Here is a 22,362-nt window from a genome sequence, read left to right as displayed (position 1 = left end):
AGTACAATTCATACTAGAGTTAAAACCATATAGACAAATGTAGAAGTACTCGACTCGATATCGCCTTGGATCGCACTCGTGTGATCGACTCACTCAGTTTACTATTTCACTTTACTCTCGTTTGTTTGTAGATCGCGACTCTACTCTCTCTCGAAAGAAGCAAGAAGAAAAGAAAAGTAAAAGCGATGACACAGAGCAAGTTCTAGAGTTCCCCAGACCTTGGGTACATCTCCTTCAGGATCGGCACCTGGAATTCACTATCTCTCTGATTCTGTATGATTACAAGAGCTTTTTGGATAACAACAATGGCTACTAGAGCCAACGCCTTATATCAAGAAGATAAGGACGTTAGGTTGTTACACGGGTGTGATCTTCTGCGACGCAGACTCACACTTGCTCTTCTGGTTTGGGCCTTTCTCAATCACCGAAGCCCAACGTTGGCCCAAGCCTGTTCAGACTTCTTGCCAATCTCACAATCTCCACCTTGGAAAGACGACTGAACTGGCGACCTCCGACCAAGCTACCTCTGTGACGTCGTTACCGAGCCACTACCAACTTTGCCGATCCTGGTTTTCCCCGGACTCTTTTGTCCTTACTTCAAATCCTCAACGAACATTCTTTCATCACTCACCACCGTCGTCTTCTCAGTTCCAAAGACAACTGCTTCCTCCGTGAAACGTCAAGCTTCCAGAACGCCTAGCTTAGCTAAGCACCCTTCAAATTTTTCTCCAGGTAAAGTCTTCGTTAACATATCAGCTGGATTCACTGACGTATGTATCTTGATAACTCTGACCTCCCCGTCTGCTATAACTTCTCTGATGAAGTTATACTTCGTCTTGATATGCTTCGTCTTCTCTCTGTACACGAAGTTACTCGCTAGATAGATTGCGCTTTGTGAATCACAGTGGATGTCTACCACATCATCACTGAGCTTCATTTCTTCACAAATACCTTTGAGCCAGAGACCTTCTCTAACTGCGTCTGAAAGAGCCATGTACTCTGCTTCCGTTGTTGATAGAGCTACCACCTTTTGTAGGGATGATCTCCAGCTGACGGTGTTCCCTCCAACAGTGAAGACATAACCGGTAATGGACCTGCTTTTGTCCAGATCAGAAGCATAATCTGAGTCACAATACCCTCTTACCCTCATGTCTTCTCCTTTCCTAAAGGTTAAGTTTACTCCCAACGCTCCTTTAACGTATCTCATAACCCATTTCACAGCTAACCAATGTTCTGTGCCAGGTTTGCTCATGAATCTACAGATGAGACCTACTGCATACGCAAGGTCTGGTCTCGAACCCACCATGGCATACATCAAGCTGCCAACTGCGCTTGAGTAAGGTACGTTCTCCATATCTCTACCTTGTTTTTCTTCATCTGCTTTGGATAGACTCTGTAGCTTGAACTGTGAACCGAGCGGTGTACTGACTGCTCTGCAGTCCATCATACCGAAAGTCTTTAGGACCTTTGATAGATAATCGTTCTGAGATAAGACCAATGTCCCATTTGACCTGTCTCTGTGGATATCCATTCCTAGTATTCTTCTTGCTGCGCCTAGGTCCTTCATCTCAAATTCCTGACTCAACTGATCCTTTAGCCTTTGCACTGTCCTCATCTCTTTGGCCGCTATTAACATGTCGTCTACGTAGAGTAGTAAGTAGACCACATCCTCTATGCTTGTGCCCTTCATATACACACACGGATCATATTCGCTTCTTCTGTAATTTTGCTCCACCATAAACGTATGGAATCTATGGTTCCATTCTCTAGGTGATTGTTTTAATCCGTATAGTGATTTTCTGAGTAAACACACCATCTTCTCTTATCCTTTCTTAACGTATCCTTCAGGCTGCTCCATGTAGACTCGCTCCTTCAAAACCCCGTGTAAGAAAGCCGTCTTCACGTCTAGTTGTTCCAGTTCTAAGTCGTGATGAACTACCGCTGATAGAAGAAGCCTAATTGATACGTGTTTTACTACCGGTGCAAAAACTTCATTGTAGTCAATGCCCTCTATCTGTGCGTATCCCTTAGCCACTAACCTCCCTTTGTATCTTGGAGGTTGATCTGTGCCTGGAACTCCTGGCTTGAGCTTGAAGATCCATCTGTTTCCAATCACCTTGTGATTCTTCGGTCTCTCAACATATTCCCATGTTTCATTTTTATCGAGAGAGGTCATCTCCTCGTCTGCAGCTCCAGTCCACAGCTTCCATTCTTTACTCTTCATCGCATCGTGAAAACTCTTGGGTTCTTCAACTTCAACGTCTTCCGAGCTTGCCAAAGCATATGCTACAAAATCCCCATCTTCGAACATCGACGGTGGTTTGATGGTCCTTCTTACCCTGTCTCTTGCAAGGACATAGTTTCTTAGATCATCTGTCTGACCTAAAGCGCTTGACGTCTCAGAGCCATCTTCTTCCACTGATTCGTGACCCTGAATTTCTTCTTCCTCAGTAGCTCCACCAGAATCTGAAGTCTCCCCTTCACAAATGTCTTCAAGAACGCTTTTGAAAGTAACTTTCTTCTTTGTGAAGCTTTCATTTTGTTCCTTCTTGGAGTTTGATTTTTCTGCTTCCAAGTCCTTGAACAGCTGATCTTCATTGAAAACGACATCCTTGCTGATGACTACCTTCTGTTCATCAATTAACCAGACTCTGTATCCTCTGGTTCCCTGAGCGTAGCCTATAAAGATTCCCTTCGCTGCTCTTGAGTTTGTTTTCTCCTTAACTTGATGTACATATGCCACACAGCCAAAACTTTTCAGGTGACTGTAGTCGGGGCTGCGACCTGACCACCTTTCTTCTGGTATATCAAACTGGATTGAGGCACTCGGTGAACGGTTTATTACGTATACTGCTGTTGAAGCCGCCTCTGCCCAGTAGCTCTCGTCAAGACCCGTCTCATTCAACATAGATCTGACCTTGTCCATGATGGTGCGATTCATTCTCTCGGAGATTCCGTTTTGTTGCGGCGTGTAGGGACACGTTTTGTGCCTCTTGATGCCAGATCCCTTGCATAACTGATCAAACTTCTGGTTGCAGAATTCCAAGCCGTTGTCAGTCCTAATGCACTTAATCTTCCTCCCCGTTTGATTTTCCACGAGCAATTTCCACTCTGCAAAATAATCAAACACTTCAGTCTTAGCTTTTAAGAAATATATCCATACTTTCTTTGAATAATCATCAGTAAAGGTTAAGAAATATTTAGCCCCTGATAAGCTTGAGACTGTGTTTGGTGATCCCCATAGATCTGAATGAATGTAGTCTAGGACTCCTTCTGTTGTGTGTTTAGCCTTTGGAAACTTCTGTTTGTGAGCCTTTCCCATTACACACCCCTCGCAGAAGCCTAGCTCTCCTATCTCTTCCTTCTTCAGATAGCCTTTGCTGACTAGATGCCTCATCGAGCGAATGTTCATATGTGCTAGCCTTGTGTGCCATCTCTTGGTGAAGTCATTGCAGTCTTTTGCTGAATTTGCTTCTGGTCGCCTTATTGTTCCTTGGAGATAGTACAACCCGTTGTTGTACTTCCCAGTTAGAACCTTTCTACCCTCTTTGTAGAAGTGAACCATGTAGCCTTTTCCAGCGTAGCTGCAACCTGATTGTTCTAACTGACCATAGGATATCAAGTTTCTTCCCATCTCTGGCATGTACCGAACATTGCTCAGAGTAACTGACGTTCCATCCTCATTGTCGATGGTAACCTTCCCCATCCCTTTTACTGTGCAATGGGTGTTGTTACCCATCATGACCTTGTTACCTTCGAACTCCACCAGTTCTGTTAACAAGTCTTTCCTCGGGGTAATGTGGAAAGTGCAGCCTGAGTCTAAGACCCATTCCTCGTCTGATACGATCAGACTTGCAGTTAATGCTATCGGGCCCGGAAGATTTGAAGCCACATTTGCGGAATTGTTTGGCTTGAATGACTGTGGGGTGTTCTTCTTCTCGGGACAGTCTCTTTTCCAGTGACTGTCACTGCCACACACCCAGCAAGTCTTATCTGATCTTCCACTATTTTTGCCTCTTAACTTTGATCTGAAACTGCCCTTAGATCTGTTGTTCCACTGCTTGTTGTTTCCTGGGTCATTTCTGGACGATGATCTTCCCCTTGACTCTGTGAAGAGACCTTCTGATTGTTTTCCTCTGGTGTTGACTCCCTTCTGCTTTAGCTCTAATTCTTTTGAGTATGCAGCTGTCATCACCTCATTTACAGTCAGGGTGTCTTTCCCAGTTCCATATTGTAACATATGGACCAGTGGTTCATAGGCAGATGGTAGTCCTGATAGGAGTTGTATAGCCTGATCCTCGTCGGTTATATCAATCTTGATGCTTGCTAGGTCAGCCACCAGCTTCAAGAACTGATCAAAGCTCTCCTCCATAGATTTCTCTTCTTCCATCTTGAAGCAAGAAAACTTCTTCTTAAGGTAGATTCTGTTTGGAAGAGACTTAGTTTGGTAGTCCCTCTCCAATGCTTTCCACATTCCCAGTGCCGTGGTCTCATTCATGATCTTCCTTAGTATCACATCACTCAAGCAGATGCTTAACAGGCTTCGAACTCTTAAGTCCTTCTCTGCCTTCTTTGGATCCTTCTTTACGTCAGCGTCCTCCTCTTGCTTTCCTTTATCCGTTTCTGATGAATCGGTTTCCTCCAGTACTGATAGCAAGCCTTGAATCTCTAGCTGAGCTTGCATCTTGAACTTCCATAACCCAAAGTCTCCTTTTCCATCGAACTTCTCGATCTCAAACTTTCCTCGTGTTGGATCCATCCCGTCCTTGGTGTGATTCTACGTTTCTTGTTACCTGCAGATAACCAAGAGTACAGTACCACAGCCAACAGAGAATATGCAACCGATCTATGAGAATTGAGATTCAATATTCAGATTAAACAGGAGATTAGACTTGAACTTCCCTTTCTTATCGCGATGATCGAAATTTATCGCGATCCGATCCTTGTTGACTCCTCTTCCAAGAGAACCAGTAGGTTCTGAGTAGAGGCTTGATCCTATCTTCCTCGATCGAGAACTCCTTGATCCTCTAACCGGTGCTCTGATACCACTTGTAGAAGTACTCGACTCGATATCGCCTTGGATCGCACTCGTGTGATCGACTCACTCAGTTTACTATCTCACTTTACTCTCGTTTGTTCGTAGATCGCGACTCTACTCTCTCTCGAAAGAAGCAAGAAGAAAAGAAAAGTAAAAGCGATGACACAGAGCAAGTTTTAGAGTTCCCCAGACCTTGGGTACATCTCCTTCAGGATCGGCACCTGGAATTCACTATCTCTCTGATTCTGTATGATTACAAGAGCTTTTTGGATAACAACAATGGCTACTAGAGCCAACGTCTTATATCAAGAAGATAAGGACGTTAGGTTGTTACACGGGTGTGATCCTCTGCGACGCAGACTCACACTTGCTCTTCTGGTTTGGGCCTTTCTCAATCACCGAAGCCCAACGTTGGCCCAAGCCTGTTCAGACTTCTTGCCAATCTCACAACAAACATAACATTCTTTTTTTCTTTTTTTTGAAGCACATACGTTCTTTTTTTTTGGATGTATGTGCTTCATAATTATTTTCCCCGGTCAACCGATTAATATAATGTATGTGCTTCACAACTTTCTAATAAAAAAAGAAAAAAAAATGTATGTGCTTCACAACTTTCATAATTCATACTAGAATGTATGTGCTTCATAACTTTCCAATATTCTCGGTTGACATGGATACGTCGATTCGTAACTTTTGGATCGGGCGATTGACGTCAACTTGCAGATTCAAGACATATTTCAACAAATCTTCATTTTTTACTTGAATCCTCCAAAATTAGATGCACATGAATGCACTTTTTCGTTCTCAAAATATAAATGTAGCAATTTTCTCTTTGCCATTCTGTCAGACCAGATGTCAAATGTCCCGTCAGACCAGATGCTCTTCAGAGTCAGATGCTCTCACTTGGACTAAGTGCTCTTTTGAGCCAGATGTCCCTCAGGGCCAGACTTAACACTTTGAGACATTCAACAACTCAAGAAAATTCTTGAACTTGCTGTGTGAAACTGGCTTAGTAAACATATATGTAAGATTATCGGCTGTTTCTACCTTTTTCACTTAAATCCTCTTCTCATCTCTCAAAAAATGGTATTTTACATCGTGTTTGGTTCTCTCGTGATGAACGTAATTCTTGGCTAAACAAATAACACTCAACCTATCACAGAACACAGTAGCATGATCATGATGAAGACCAAGATCACTGAACAGTCCTCTCACCCATATTCTTTCATTAGCAGCTTCTGTCAGTGCTATATACTCTGACTCAATAGTAGACAAAGTCACAAACGATTGAAAAGTCACTTTTCAGCTCACAATAGAACCACCTCAACCAGTCATAGATTTCATGCTGTCCCCATCTCCTACATAATCAGAATTAGAATAGCATGTAACCAAGTCCGAATTCTTGACCCCATTGACGAGACCAACATCAGATTTACCCTTAAGATATTGGGAATCTTCTTCACAACTATCCATTGCTCCTTTCCTGGCTGAACCATAAACTTGCTCACCACACTTACTGCATGTGCAAGATCTAGTCTTGTACGGACTATACCATACATCATACTTCCTACAATTCTAGCATAAGAAACTCGCGACATATATTCTTTTTCCTCTTCAGATATATCACCATACATGGTAGGATGAAATTTTTTTGGCATATGGAGTATCGATAGGTTTAACATTAAGCATCTCAAATCTTGTCAGAACCTTCTCATTGTAGGTCTTCTGTGATAAACTTGTTTTCCTTCATATCCTTGAAGATCTCAATCCCTAAAATCTTCTTTATTGCATCCAAATTCTTCATCTCAAGCTTAGAACTCAGTAGCTTTTTCAGCTTGTGAACATCACACATCTTATTTGCACCTATCATCATATCATCCACATAAGCACCAAGTAGATATGCGAAACAGCCTCCACATTACTCATGTAAATACAAAAAAAATTGTCTTTTGTTTGGTGAGGACAATAATTGATGGTTATGTCTTGACAAAAGCCTATGAGATTTCACGAAACAAAAAAAAAACAACAACAGTGACTAAACCAATAACGCAACAAAACACTTGTGAAGCACATACATTCTTTTTTCTTTTCTTTTTTGTACCTTAGATCACCCACAATGAGGGTTTCTCTTGTAGTCTCTCAATTACAAAAATCAAAAAAATAGAAAGAAGGATAAAGAACATAGAAAATCAAATGATAATTTTTTTTATTGGAGAAGAAACTCTCTGTCAATAGTGAGAGACCACCCCAAAACATGTGTCAACATATAAATAGCCATATTTCTTTTATATTTAAATTTTAATTGCATAATAAAATTATATTAATATTAAATATATGAAATATCCATTTGAGAGATTATGCCATGATCTTAGGCTCTAAAGAATTGTATTATTATTTTATTTTATTTCTTTTGCTTAAAGATTTCTCTAGAAAATTATTTTATCCAGATCTTTCTTGCCAAAGAGTTTACACCTCATCAATGGTTTATTACTCGCTATATTCCTCATCAAGCTGCCTACAATCCATCCTGCAAATACCAAACACGATTCTCCTTATCTCCTCCCACATAATCGACAACATTGATATAAAACCACATATGACCTTGATATTCTTACCTTACATACAAACATGCAGTTGTTGAATGACATAGTTTCCAGTTTCCACCTCTCATGGTTTCAATTCTTTTGCTAGCTGCTTCGTCTCTTGGTAGCTCCACATCTCCGCCCAAACATTCCAAAACATTCTTAATCTCATGCCTCAACTTTTGAGTTCACTTCTATTCAAGAAAAACATAAATAATGTACATATACAAAGTTAAATAGTTAATGACAGACAAATTAGATTCACCTGAAACTAATGTGGTTCAAGGGGCTGAGAGATTATATCATTTAGAAGAACAAATCAAAACTTAATAATCTATACAAAACAAAAGCAAAAATCTAGGACTTTGGTTCTTTTGGCATCTCTGGTTTGAGTAGAAGAACAAATACAAACTTCAAAGAGAAAAGCAAATCAGAGAGCTGGGATGATGAGTAAAGCATACACGATCAGTGCATGGTATAAAATCTTGAGCTGTCTATGTTCCGCCACTTGAGCTTTTTGTTCCGCCATTTCAGCAGGAGTTGTAGCATTTTGGGTCTCCAAAGCTTCAATCCGTCCATCCTTGTTCCTTAACAGCTACATAATCACGGGATCAGTAAGCAACACTTGCGAAGAAGAAGTAAAGGCGGCTTGACGATCCAGCCTGACTAAACAACTTTTTTGACTTTGGAACAGCCCAAAACAATTATAAAAATATTAATTTCATTTTTTTAAAAAAATTGTCTAAATGAAAATTTAATTTTTTTTATAAATATAATAACTTTTTTAAAAATAAAATAATTTTATATAGTAAATTGTTTATATTAAATAATTTTCAAATAAATTTTAATAAATTTAAAATCGTTTATATATATATATATTGTAAAATTATTTCTACAAAATATATTTTAAGAAATAAAAATTTAAAATCCTTTATATGTATAAAATAAGACAGTTTTAAAATAAACTTAATAATTTTAAATTAAAATGGTTTTTATATCTAATAAAAATCGGTATATAGTATATATATAAAATTAAAATTGTTTATATATATATAACTTGAATTTTTTTTTATAAATTATTAAAAAACTGAAATTTTTTTTTCAAAACTTGAAAAACTTTTTGTAGATTGTAAAAATAGTTTTAAATTTAATAAAACAACAAAATAAATTAACAAACCACAATAATCACAATTCACAACCTAAAACTATCCAAACCAAGAAAATCACAACATAACAATCTAACATATAAATCCTAAAACTATTCATCCTAACATAAATCTAAGATCCAAACCTAAAATTATCAAAATTAACATCCAAAAATAACATAAATCAAATAAGGAAAAGTGAGAGATGACTCACATGATTTTTGGAGGAATTTGGGGATTTGGGGGGGGGGGGGGGGGGTTGGGGGTTGAGAGAAATTAGATTCAAGAAAAACATAAATAATGTACATATACAAAGTTAAATAGCTAATGACAGACAAATTAGATTCACCTGAAACTAATGTGGTTCAAGGGGCTGAGAGATTATATCATTTAGAAGAACAAATCAAAACTTAATAATCTATACAAAACAAAAGCAAAAATCTAGGACTTTGGTTCTTTTGGCATCTCTGGTTTGAGTAGAAGAACAAATACAAACTTCAAAGAGAAAAGCAAATCAGAGAGCTGGGATGATGAGTAAAGCATACACGATCAGTGCATGGTATAAAATCTTGAGCTGTCTATGTTCCGCCACTTGAGCTTTTTGTTCCGCCATTTCAGCAGGAGTTGTAGCATTTTGGGTCTCCAAAGCTTCAATCCGTCCATCAATTTAGAGAAGGAGAATCGGGGGAGAGTTTAGAGAGAGAGAGGCTAAATAAGGGAGAAAAGAAAAATACGGTTTTATCTTGAAATTCAAGTTTATTTATCCTGAAAGATTTTGTGAACTGATAAACTATAAGGGTAAACTAGGTGTTATTTATCGTGATAATGTCACTGATGATACCCTTGAGTTGCGTGTGTGTTCTAGAGGACGTGGAGAAACAGGAATAGTCAAAGTATGCCTACATTTTGAGGGGCGATAACTTCTTCAAACAGGAATGGTCAAAGTATGCCTACACTTTGAGAGGTGATAAATTCTACCCGAAGTACGTTTCGGTTATAGGAGTGACTTCGACGGGTGAAATCATTTTTTCGATGGTTAATTATACATCCAAAAAAAACGTTTTATGTTTTCTACTTTAATCCTGAAAGGAAAACTCTTAAACGTTGTGAAATTCAAGGTTTCAGAGAATACCTTGAAACGTCCACGCCCAACTGTCCTAGGAGAGTAGACCTCTTTGCTGACCATGTAGAGGATCTTAATGTTAACGATCCAAAATTACTCAAGTCAAGCATATATGCTCCATACGTGTATACAGAAGAAGAAGAAGAAGAAGAAGAAGAAGAAGAAGAAGAAACATAAAATGATGAACGTGGTTTTAGTTGTTTTTTTGGTAAAAAAAAGAAGAAGAAGAAAGCAGATGATGAAAGGAAAGAAGAAGATGAAGGAGAAAGATGAAGGTAGGAGAAGGAAACCAAGAAACAAGAGGAGTAGAAGATAGAACCGATCTTTGAAGATAGCAACTTCAGTTATTTACCCTCTTTTATCTATGCGTTTATCCACTTTTAGTAATGTACCCTCTTTATAACTACTTTAATAAATCACGTTTTCTTTTAAATATTGATCTTTCTTTCAGTTTCTAAAATGCTAATGAATATACAAAACAGTGTTGCTAATACTGCAAAGACATGCGGAGTCATACTTTCCTTCTCTGAAATACTTCAACAGGAGAGTAGCCTAAAAGATCCTTTGCTTTTGAGGAATCAAAAGTTCTGCTGCAAGAGAGCAACCCAACTCTAAAAGGTGTTAGCTGTGGTACTTTCATCCCATATCGTCCAAGTAATTTATATGCCAGTTCCACAAGATGTGCTACGGGCATCATCACAACAGCAGGTATCTTTATACTTGGCCTGCAAAATAATAATATAGTATTTATCTGAGACAAGGTAAAAAAATGTTACCAATAGAAAGAAACATCAATTCCAAATGTGTTTTTATATGTACTTGTTAATCTCTTTGGTAAGAATTTTTCGTTATAATCTACCAAAATAAATTTCGGAGAAAACAAAGATTCAAATTAAGAAACCAACTTCTATTAAGTTATCAATATGCATAAAAATTATATGAACTGAGTTCATGGGGAACAAATGAAATATCTAACTAGGACTAACCAGGGGAAGAACCTTTTTGTAGTTTGTTTTAAAGAAAACCTACCTCTCATAGCCAAGTCCTTCTAGAAGCAGTGACATAAACTCCCAAAACTTAATTGGCTCCATGTTGGTAATGAAGTATGCCTCCAAAGCCATCTTATCTCAATTAAGTTACATCATAGTCGAGTCCTTTTTGTAGCTTGTTGCAAAGTCCTAAGTTCTAGAAACGACCTTGCAAGTGCGCACCAGGGGAGGATCACGCACAGTTTATCATGTTTTTGTAAAAGAAAGTTGCCGGTTTGAGATGTGTTGGATGTGATTCAACATTGAGAATCTTTGTAAGAAAGGAGGTTTAATATACTCAGGTGAGTCACGTGAGGAGAGTTAAGTAAAACGACGTCACCGGCTTGGACTTCGTCCCTAACCGGACGTACCCATTAGGCAAAATAGGTTTTATCGTGTGTGTTCTTTGATTCAAGCTCAAGAAGAGGTTCTTGAAGACTATCAGTGGCGATCAAAAAAGACTTTGATTCTCAACAAGATGGAATCATTCTTTCTGAGGTAAAGAAAGTTTACTTAACTGCTCACTTACTTAATCAAACAACATGATATATGGAACCGTTCTTGTCCAATCCCAGGGGTAAACATCTGACTCTATAAGCTCTTGAGTCTGTGGTTCTGGCCAAGTTCAAGTCTTTATAACATGAGCCGGTGTGGAAGAAGGAAAGGCCTCCAAGCTTAAAAGGAGACAACGAGCTTAGAGCGCACAGGATTTACCCGTTTGGCCTCACGCAGAGACAAGCTTTGTACAAGTACTAATATTCAACACAACCCTTGTGCTAAATTTGAGTTTGTCTTCGTGTAGTTTCATTCCTAAACGCATAACTGACAGAAACTGTACGCAGCTTTACGCAGTAATGAAGACGAATCCATCAGATTACTAAAAGCAAAGCTGAAATTCCGTGTTGAAGAAGAAACAAAAGGAAATTTATGAGAAACGACGTCGTTGGGAGTGATCTGTACGGTGTTTATAAATCACCAAAGCCCACATCGGAAGAAACAAAATTTTCCTTGCTGTATATATAAGCTTAGCTCACACTAAGAGTACGTCGAGCTTAGTAACGTGGGCTTGTGATCCTAGTGGAGACAATAAGTTGATGGAACTTTGGACCAGTTTCTATGAAGCGTACCGGTCTCTTGACCCGGGTGTGTGCGGGGTTATATATACTGAGCTCTTGCCCTCTTCTAATACGAGTGTGCATGCCAGTGTCTTCTTCGCGTACAACTTCAATCTAGCTGGTTTCATTGGACCATCATCTTTTAAAAATGCTTTTGTATCACCTGCATGGTTCCGTAATATTCAAGATACATGTTCTAAGGGGTGGGCAACAAAACCAAACCGACCCAACCGAACTCAAACCTATCCAAACCAAAGTATACGTCTAAACCATTTGGTTCAAAATTTTATCAACCCAAATGGTTCAGTTTGGTTTGGTTTTAAACCGAACCAAATCAAAAAACCGAAGTATTTTTTAATTAGATTGAATATATTAATAATATTAAAATTTAATATATTTAACCATTAACGTAAACAAGTAAACATTATTTTATACATTTTATTTTTAAATAAATAGAATAAATACAACTAAAAATATGAATCTTATACATTAACATTAAAACCAAAAATTACCTATGATATTTATACTAAGTTTGAAGATAATAATATAATATTATTGAATTATATATTATATCTATATATATAAAAAATTGTTGGTCTCTCTCCAGGGCAAGACACGTCATCAAATCGTTTCTTCAGAGTGCGACACGTGGCAAAAAATCGATCCGCTGCGTTTCATTAAACGTATGTAATCGTGTGGGGCTTATGTTATATATGGGCTTTGTGTTAACTTATTATAGTACAGCCCGTTTATTTATCTCCACCTAAATGAAACGACGTGTTTTCATTTAGGGTTGGCCCCATCTTCTTCTTCGCCTGTCCAGAGCTCACGAGGATTTGGTTTTTGCAAGCGATCTTTCACCTTCTTCCTCATAGTGCAAAAGGATAACAGTTACCGAATCTATTAAAACCCTCCATTAATCTATCACCCACGATCTGTATTCAATCCGAGTTCTTATTTTGCAAGGCGGTGAATGTTCAGCTATAAAAAGGTAAGCCTTTCCTACTTTCAGAATCATCCTATCGTTCGTTCTAAACTAACCAGTAAACTAATTCTGTGAACTATGGCTTAAGTTTCGTTTTTTTCTCTCGAATTTGCAGACAGGCCTCTCCTGATTTATGAAAAGGATGTCCTCCTCATCTTCCCTTTTCTTTCTTCCCACCACCACTTCAAACATTCAGATTCATCCATAGCGCTTCACCATACTTGCAGAGTTCGTCGAAGGTACATAGAATCTTAATTTAATACGACTGAGCTCCTTAGGTTCTGTATATGAACAACTCATGGCACTGGAAAGCACTTGAAGATTCCCAAAACAAAACTCTCTTTTCACTCTTGATCCATAACTGGTTAGAACTGTTGTCCAGCTTGCTCTCAGTTTCTCATGTGTGTAAATTTACAAAACATAACTCTTTTTTATTCTTAATTAATCTAAAAGAAAGAAAGGAATCTTTGTGATATACAATTGTGATTGATCTTTTGCATGCTAATTTATTTGCATTCATATAGAATTGTTTATGGAGATATGAAAACAGAGTACATGCTTTTGATTTTGGAGTGGCTAGAGTTGAATCTCATAATCCAAAGGATAGATCTACCAAAGGATATGACTAGAGAAACTGGTACTCTCTGATACACAGGCTACGGAGGTAACACACAAACATCATTCTTTTAACATTAAAGCTTGCTTCTTATTATGGTTTCAAAATCTGTAATGCTTACACTTGTGTGGTTAGGTTCTTGATGGTAAGCCATACAATAGAAGATGTGATGTTTGCATCTTTGGGATATGTTTAAGGGAGATTTATTGTTGTGCTATGCCTTTTCCTGATCTCAGCTTTGCTGATGTTTCTTCTGCCGTTGTTCGTCAGGTAATTAAAACTCGATATACATACTTCTTGCATTTTGAAAAAAAAAATCTGGAGGGATGGTTTATCCGACTTATGCTTTGGTTTGATTATCTTTGGTTTACTGGTTTAATTGGTTTTTTGTTTTGTTGGTTTAATAGAAAAACTGAAACGAATTATTAAACCCATTCAAGTTGGAAATAATGTTAAGGTATATTTTCTAAAAATATAATATGCTTTAGTTAATATTGTATTTATGTAATAATGACTCTTAGCTTCGGTTGTGTTGTTTTGTTTGCTAAGATCATTTTAAGCAAAATCTAAAACAAATTTCACTTGGTTTTGATGTTTCAGATTTTAAAACTGAAAAATCAGTTGTTTTACAAACAAATTTCGTTTTGGTTATTCATGGCTTTGTGTATGCCAGTTAATGAGAATCTAAAATTATTTATTTTTGTTTATTTCGTTTAAGCAGAATATGTGACTGAAATACCGAGATGTTTTCCGACAACAGAGTTAGCATGCGGCGATCAATCAATTATAGATAAATTTGGATAGAAAAAAAGAGACCAATTGTTAGAAACCTATCAAAAAAATCACTATCCGAGTTGGAATAACCAGCTTTTGATGTTTGACAATTTATAGAAGTATATGAGAAACAATTATATTTTATCGTTACGACCTTAAAAACAGTATAGCACATGTTACTACTACAAGCAGATAATGAAGTTTGTTTCATAACTTAGCAAAATATATGTTAACCATGGTCTTAGAATATTATTTCAAAGATCAAAATAAATAAAAACAAATTATTTGAACTTCTTTAACAAATAACAAATGTCCCTTATGCAAATCTGCAATTATACCACACACAAAAGACTCATATGAGATACAAGTTCTAACCAAACATGAATGCAACTTTCATACCTTATAGATTAAGAAACAAATTTAAAATATATATTTGCCTTTCTCCTAAGCTATCCACGTGGAAAGTCACTCTCTGACAGACTGACACGTGTCTCTCTTCTGCGAAATGCGACGCATCACTTGAGCTTATCGGTACTGGATTTTATTTTTTTGGCTGGACTTGAGTTTAACTTTTGGCTTATTCTATGAACAATTGACAGGGTTTTTTACTCTTTAATATTGTTGAATGTGTTAATTATTTCTTAATACATAGTACATAAAAAAACACGTTACGATATGGACGTTATATTATCATCAAAGCAATCTTTACCCTATGTACCTCATCCTGTGATAATTTATAAATTAGCAACGAATCTATGAGTTCAACAAAATTGCAATTACCTACGTTAGAATTTTAAGTATATAAACAGTCAACAGTAGTGTGTTGAATATTATATAATTATATTCATATGATTTAAAAGCCTTTACAAATTTTTATTTTTAAACATACACCAAAAAATTTATGAAAGTAAATATCTATTCAGATTCTCAACCACTTCAAATACCACCAACGCCAAAAAATTTTAATCAAGTGCACGAAAACTATAATATATTTAAAACTACAATAAATACATTAGTTAATGAAAACTCCTTTTAAAAAAATATTATGGATGCATACATAAATATTAGAAGAAATGTATAAAAGGAAATAAAAGTAACAATAACTTGAAAAACAAAATGTATAAGACTGAGAATATTTATGATTTGTGGTCTAAGATATATTCAACTTATTGTCCTAATCAAAGTGGAATAAACATTGAATAATAATTTTTTTTAAAATTATGTATATACATAGAAATATTTTTAGTGGTAGGGTATATTTATAATTTCCAATATTTGGCCAAATAAAGAAAAAGGAAACCTGCATGTATATAACCATGAAAAGAAAACTACTTTAAATAACTTAATCAAAACAATAACCACATACAACTAAACCCGATGAACGTCCCAACCTCAAAAGAAAGATGTTATAGGAGCAAAAATCCCAAGACATGACATATAGTTTTGTACTAACAGCTTACCAACCAATTTAATTTACATAGTTCATTCAACAATAATCAAAGCAAGCAAATATTCCCAATCAAAACAAATATTGGTAGCTTCATAGTCTATTTAGTATTCAAATACATTAACATGTACAATATTTAACTAATATGTATATTTTTATATGATACAAATTTATATTAAAAATTTATTCTAACTATTTAAATTGTTTTTAAATTTTCATCCCGCCCGTAAGGGGGGCCGACCCTAGTATTATATATCTTAATGTAATGTTTGACTTTACATTTAAATAAGAAGAAAATATTGATTTAGTGTCCAAATATGATTTGTTTATATTCCTATAAATTATATTTTTGTAACTGATCGCGAAAAAAACTAAAAAATCAACCCGATCGAATAAACAAACACAAACAAAATCATATTAAACCAAACCGAACTAAAACCAAACCTAACACAAACCAATTTCTTTTTGTAGCTTGTTGCAAAGTCCTAAGTTCAAGAAACGACCTTGCAAGTGCATCAGGGAGGATCAGACACAGTTTATCATGTTTTTGTAAAATAAAGAGGCCGGTTTGAGATATGTTGGATGTGATTCAATATTGAGAATCTTTTGGAAGTGGACTGAAGAATGCTCTTGACAAGAAGAAGTCACGAGACTACTAGCTAAAGTGGTGGAAACATTCTGGGTGGAAAAGAAGGGTTCAAAAGAAAGGAGGTGTGAGGAGAGTCAGGTAAAACGACGTCACCGGCTTGGACTTCGTCTCACTCGTTAACAAAACCAGAAGAGAGAGAACGAGAGCCGTCGTCTATGTCCATGAGTTCTTGAGCAATTAAAAAACAGAGATTGAGAGGTTAGAGAGTATAGAAGATGTTCTTCTAAACCGATTGAGCTGTAATCGGTGGTGAGCGAAAGTCTTTGTACAACCACTCCGGAAGTGATTTCCGTTTATCTATGGAACGTACTAACCGGATGCACCCATTAGTTAACACGGCCAACTGGGTTATATTATATCGTGTGTGTTCTTTGATTCAAGCTCAAGAAGAGAGGTTCTTGAAAACTATCAGTGGCAATCAAAAGGGACTTTAAAAGGAGACAAGGAGCTTAGAGTACACAGGATTTACCCGCTTGGCCTCACGTAGAGACAAGCTTTGTACAAGTTCAAATTTGAGGGAAACTCCAGTTTAAGTACTCACATTCAACACAATCGTTGTGCTAAATTCGAGGTTGTCTTCGTGTAGTTTCATTTCAAACGCATCTGACAGAAATTACAAAGCAGGCAGTAATGAGAACGAATTCATCAGGTAATCAAAGAAAAATAAAAAAATTGCGTACTGGAGAAGAAACAAAACATATTTTAGGAGAAAGGACACCGTAGAGAGAGTTATAATGTGAGAAAATGTTTTTAGCCACCAAAGCCCACATCGGTAGAAAGAAAAAAATTCCTTGTTGTATATATAAGGTTTGCTCACAAGCCCACGTGGACTTGTGATCCGAGTGGAGACGATAAGCTGTACCAATTTATTTGGACCCCATAGTATGTGAGGGTATATATTTTGAATAGCCCGATCCCAAATTGGCTGCGCCATTGTCTTCTTTCGCATGAAGAAGAGGGATCAATCAAGCTGGTTTCAACTGGACCATCATCTTTTAAAATTGATTTTGTTATGTTACCTGGGGGTGGGGGTGTCAATTTGGACTGGTCCGGTTAGGTCTAAACCCGCTAAGCCCATAAATATTTGAGTCCAGTCCGGTCCGGATATATTTTAGACCTAAAATTCGAAGTTCAGCCCAGTCTTTATAGGACTCTAAGGCTTTTTGGGCTTTTTTGGGTTTTTCTAAAAATAATTTATCATTATCATTTCTATTGTTTTAATACATATAAATTTTCATTAAAAAAGACATTTTAAAATTTGTTTATTTTAAAATATAAAGTGAATTTAAACTTTTATTCTTTGTCAAAAATATTTTACTTTTTATATGCTTTATTAATATATTATATATAGAACAAGACTTTGGTGAACCTTTAAATTTACATGTCCACTTATTACCAATCAAAATGCCACCTAAATTAGTAATAAAATAGATTAACTTTATTTAAAAAAATCTGAAATAATTGAAAAAAATAATAACACCAATTTTAATGATACTAACGCCACTAACTAAACTCTAAACCCTAAACTCAAATCCTAAACCCTAAACTCTAAACCTAAACTGTAAGCTCTAAACCCAAACCATGTATCCTAAACCCAAATCCTAAACCCTAAACCCAAACTTTAAACCCTAAACTCAAACCCTATATCCTAAACCCATATCATAGACTCTAAACTCAAACCATATATCCAAACCTAATCCCTACACCCTAAACTCAAATCGTAAATCCTGAACCCAAATCCTATATCCTAAAGATTTGGGTTAATGTTGACGTTTTTTCTTTAGGGTTTAAGATTTGGGTTTAGAGTCGAGGTTTGGATTTAGAATCTAGGGTTTGAGTTTAAGGTCTAGGGTTTGGGTTTAGAGTTTACGGTTTGGGTTTAGAGTTTAGGATTTAGGTTTAAGATATAGGGTTTGGGTTTAGGGTTTAGAGTTTGGGTTTAGAATTTAAGGTTTAGGGTTTAGATTTAAAGTTTATAGTTTAGAATTTAAGATTTAGGGTTTAGTTAGTGGCGTTAGCGTTATTAAAATGAGCGTCATTATATTTTTCAATTATTTTAGAGTTGAAAAAAAAAATAATGTATTTTATTACTAATCTATATGGCATTTTGATTGGTAATAAACAGGGGAATAGAAGTGTACTATTTTTTCATATAGATCAGATACTGTCAGATGGAAATGTTCCTTAGAGAAACGTCTTTTCTGATCAGAACTTAGTCTAGTAATATGGTTAACTGACAAAAAAATACAAACTACATTATCCCTTAATATCAACAACTCTTTCGATCAGCATGGTCCTTTTCGATGATTCTTGGGATTATGTTAAGGCCGCCCTAATATATATTTATTTTCTCTGCCGCTTCGCTGTTTCATTTCACGATATATATATGGTAGAGCCGAGGTGTTTCATATGGCTAGGTGTCTCTAGCTAGGTCTTAATATAAATTTTAACATCTCTCTTCTTCGACCAGCCAATTAAACGATCATGATATCAGATTCTATTCCTATTGAGCTCAGCCGCGTCTCTTATTCGCCATCGAAGAGCACGGTGTGTGGAGCATATTCTCTTTGCCTCAGCATCTGAGTCCATAGAGAAGCCTTCATCGTCTCTAGTAGTATCCCCCAAATTTCATATGAAGTTCCCTCCAGAGGGTATGCCTATCTATCATCTTGATGACCGACAATTTGCATATGGCTATGCCTCTGGTTTGATCTATTTCTATGGTATGTGGACCAAAATGATGGCTGAAGATGGAGTTCCTGTGATACGTAACCCAAAAACGGGACGGTATGAGACCTTACCTTATATCTATAGGTACAGAACAACCTAACTCTAAAAAGGTGTTAGCTATGGTACTTTCATCCCATATCGTCCAAGTAATTTATATGCCAGTTCCACAAGATGTGCTACGGGCATCATCACAACAGCAGGTATCTTTATACTTGGCCTGCAAAATTATAATTAGTATTTATCTGAGACGAGGTAAAAAAAGGTTACCAATAGTATACTTCCAAATGTGTTTTTATATGTACTTGTTAATCTCTTTGGTAAGAGTTTTTTTTTATAATCTACCAAAATAAATTTCGGAGAAAACAAAGATTCAAATTAAGAAACCAACTTCTATTAAGTTATCAATATGCATAAAAAATATATGAACTGAGTTTTCATGGGGAACAAATGAAATATCTAACTATGACTAACCAGGGGAATAACATTTTTGTAGCTTGTTTTAAAGAAAACGTACCTCTCATAGCCAACTCCTTCTAGAAGCAGTGACATAAACTCCCAAAACTTAATTGGCTCCATGATGGTAATGAAGTATGCCTCCAAAGCCATGTCATCTCAATTAAGTTACATCATAGCCGAGTCCTTTTTGTAGCTTTGTTGCAAAGTCCTAAGTTCTAGAAACGACCTTGCAAGTGCACTGTGCACCAGGGGAGGATCAGACACAGTTTATCATGTTTTTGTAAGAGAAAGTTGCCGGTTTGGGATGTGTTGGATGTGATTCAACATTTAGAATCTTTGTAAGTGGACTGAAGCATGCATTTGACAAGAAGAAGTCGCGAAACTACTAGCAAGTGGTGGAAACATTCCGGCTGGGAAAGAAGGTTTGAAAGAAAGGAGGTTTAATATACTCAGATGAGTCACGTGAGGAGAGTTAAGTAAAACGACGTCACCGGCTTGGACTTCGTCTCTCTCGTTACCAAAACCAGAAGAGATGTACTCATTAGTTTTTTTTTTTTTTTTTTTTTTTTTTTTGCTAAGAATATGAATTTCATTACTTGAATGAGCTGGTTGTGTGTTACAAAGTGTTAAGGCTGACAGGCAATCACAATGGCAAAAAAGTTAAAAACATTGTGAGAACCCGATTGAAAAACAGAGAACTGATAAAACAGAAAAAAATCAGACGGCTACTCAGTAGCAAGCCACAGCTGCATGAGGCCCTTGAAAGCTTTCCTGTTTCTTCGAGCAAGGATGATATCCTTGAGTTGTCTATCCAGTTTTTTAAACAAGGCCGCCGGTGAAGAGGAGACGTTGTTGTGAAGTCTGCTGTTGCGCTCTGTCCAAATGGTGTAGATGGTTGCTTGACAGGCTAAGCGACGAAGGGTTTGGGGAGTGACCGAGTCCCTATCTCCCATCCAGGTAACAAACGCCAACCAAGTGTGAAAGAAGAATCTCCCATACCCTAGGCGCCTCAAGACTAAGGTCCATAGGTGCTCGCTAACTTCACACCTAAGGAAAAGATGATCTCGGTCTTCCAGTGCTTCATCGCAGAGGCAACATGATTGTTGAACTTGTAAGCCCCACGTTGATAGCCTTGCTCTGGTCGGCAGCCTGTCTAGGTGTGTTATCCAGAAATGAAAAGCATGACGGGGAATAGCTCCTTTGAACCACACATTAGCGGTCCACGGTTGAGTAGGTGCTCTAGGGCGTAATGATTCCCACGTATGCTTAGACGAGAAGTGATCAAGTTCAATATCATTAGCACACCAACAAAATTCATCGTCAGGAGCTGAAGGGTGAGGAAAATAAACCGTGGATAAGTGAATTTGAAATGCAAAAGCCTCATCAGAGCGAGCAGGCCGAAGGTTCCATCCTCCATTTCGTATGACTGAGGCAACAGTGGCATCAGAAGGGATACCAAGTTCCCTAGGTCCATGAGGACCGATGAACTTGATAAGTTGCCCAAAAGGTGTCCAATTATCGTGCCAGAAACTGGTAAATTTGCCATTTCCTATATTGCTTTTTAGTAGTCCGGCAGCAGTGTGGCGGAGTGAGAGGATGGCTTTCCAAGTCCAGGAGGAGAGCGTTGAAGCCTCTATTTCCCAGAAAATACTTTGCTTTATCCTATTAGCTCTGATCCAGTCTGCCCATAAAGAAGAGGAGTTCGAATATAGGTTCCAAATAAGTCTGAGACATAATGTACGGTTCCAGACAGAAAGGTTTCTCAGCCCCAGTCCTCCTTCCTCCTTTGGCAAGCAACATATTTCCCATGAAACCTTAGGGATCCCTCGTTTTGTTATATCTCCAAACCATAGGAAGCTAGAGCAAAGAGATTGAATTTTGACCAAACAACCCTTTGGCAAAATGAAAGCAGAAAACCAGAAATTCAATAGCCCGTAGATGACAGATTTTATCATTTGTAAGCGTCCTGCATAAGACAAAATTCTGGTTGTCCAAGACGTGAAACAATAGCTGATCTTATCAAGGAGAGGTCTGTAGTCTGCTATTTGAAGTCGTCTGTGCATCAGGGGCAGACCTAAGTAGCGGATTGGGAGAGAGCCAAGGTTGAAGCCGAGGCTAGTTAAGCCATGTGTTTCGGATACAGTCAATCCACCCGTGAAGAGATCAGTCTTGGAGCGATTCATCGAGAGACCAGACCATAGAGAAAAGTCATGAAGAGTTTTAGCAATGTTCTCTAGAGATTTCTTCTCACCATCGAAGAAAACCATGATGTCATCGGCAAACGCAAGGTGAGTAACTTGAGGGTTATCAGCTTTAGGATGAAAGCCAATTTTACCAGCTGAGTAATTCTCATTAAGCATACGGCAGAAAACCTCCATGATAAGAACAAAAAGGTAAGGAGACAAAGGGTCCCCTTGTCTCAACCCTCTTGTGCCTTTGAAATACCCGCAAAGATCACCATTGATCGAGATAGAGAACATTGTAGTTGAGATGCATTGACTGATTAGATTGATGAAGTTGACCGGGAAGCCAAGCGCCTGTAAAGTATTGGTAACAAACTTCCAATTGACAGTATCAAAAGCTTTTTGAAGATCAACTTTAAGCATAGCCCTTTTGGATATTGTTTTCCACTTGTATCCTTCAACCAATTCAGTAGCTAGTAAAACATTCTCAG

At 37.2% G+C, this 22,362-nt stretch overlaps 1 long non-coding RNA gene across 3 annotated transcripts; it reads left to right on the top strand.

The window, feature by feature from the left end:
* Positions 1-11,284: 11,284 nt before the first annotated feature.
* On the top strand, positions 11,285-20,790 carry LOC106348050. Of its 3 annotated transcripts, none has more exons than XR_007315304.1 (4): positions 11,285-13,022; positions 13,132-13,680; positions 13,768-13,902; positions 16,325-20,790. It is a non-coding gene; the product is annotated as an uncharacterized LOC106348050 (long non-coding RNA). The 3 variants fall into 3 exon arrangements; XR_002652770.2 differs by lacking the exon at positions 16,325-20,790 and adding an exon at positions 14,354-14,556; XR_007315303.1 differs by lacking the exon at positions 16,325-20,790 and adding an exon at positions 14,040-14,430.
* The last annotated feature ends 1,572 nt before the right edge of the window (positions 20,791-22,362 follow it).

This window comes from Brassica napus, chromosome A8 (assembly GCF_020379485.1).
Source record: "Brassica napus cultivar Da-Ae chromosome A8, Da-Ae, whole genome shotgun sequence".
Lineage (NCBI taxonomy): Eukaryota > Viridiplantae > Streptophyta > Magnoliopsida > Brassicales > Brassicaceae > Brassica > Brassica napus.
Note: the sequence above shows the minus strand (reverse complement) of the source record. Positions and strands in the feature narration are given on the sequence as shown.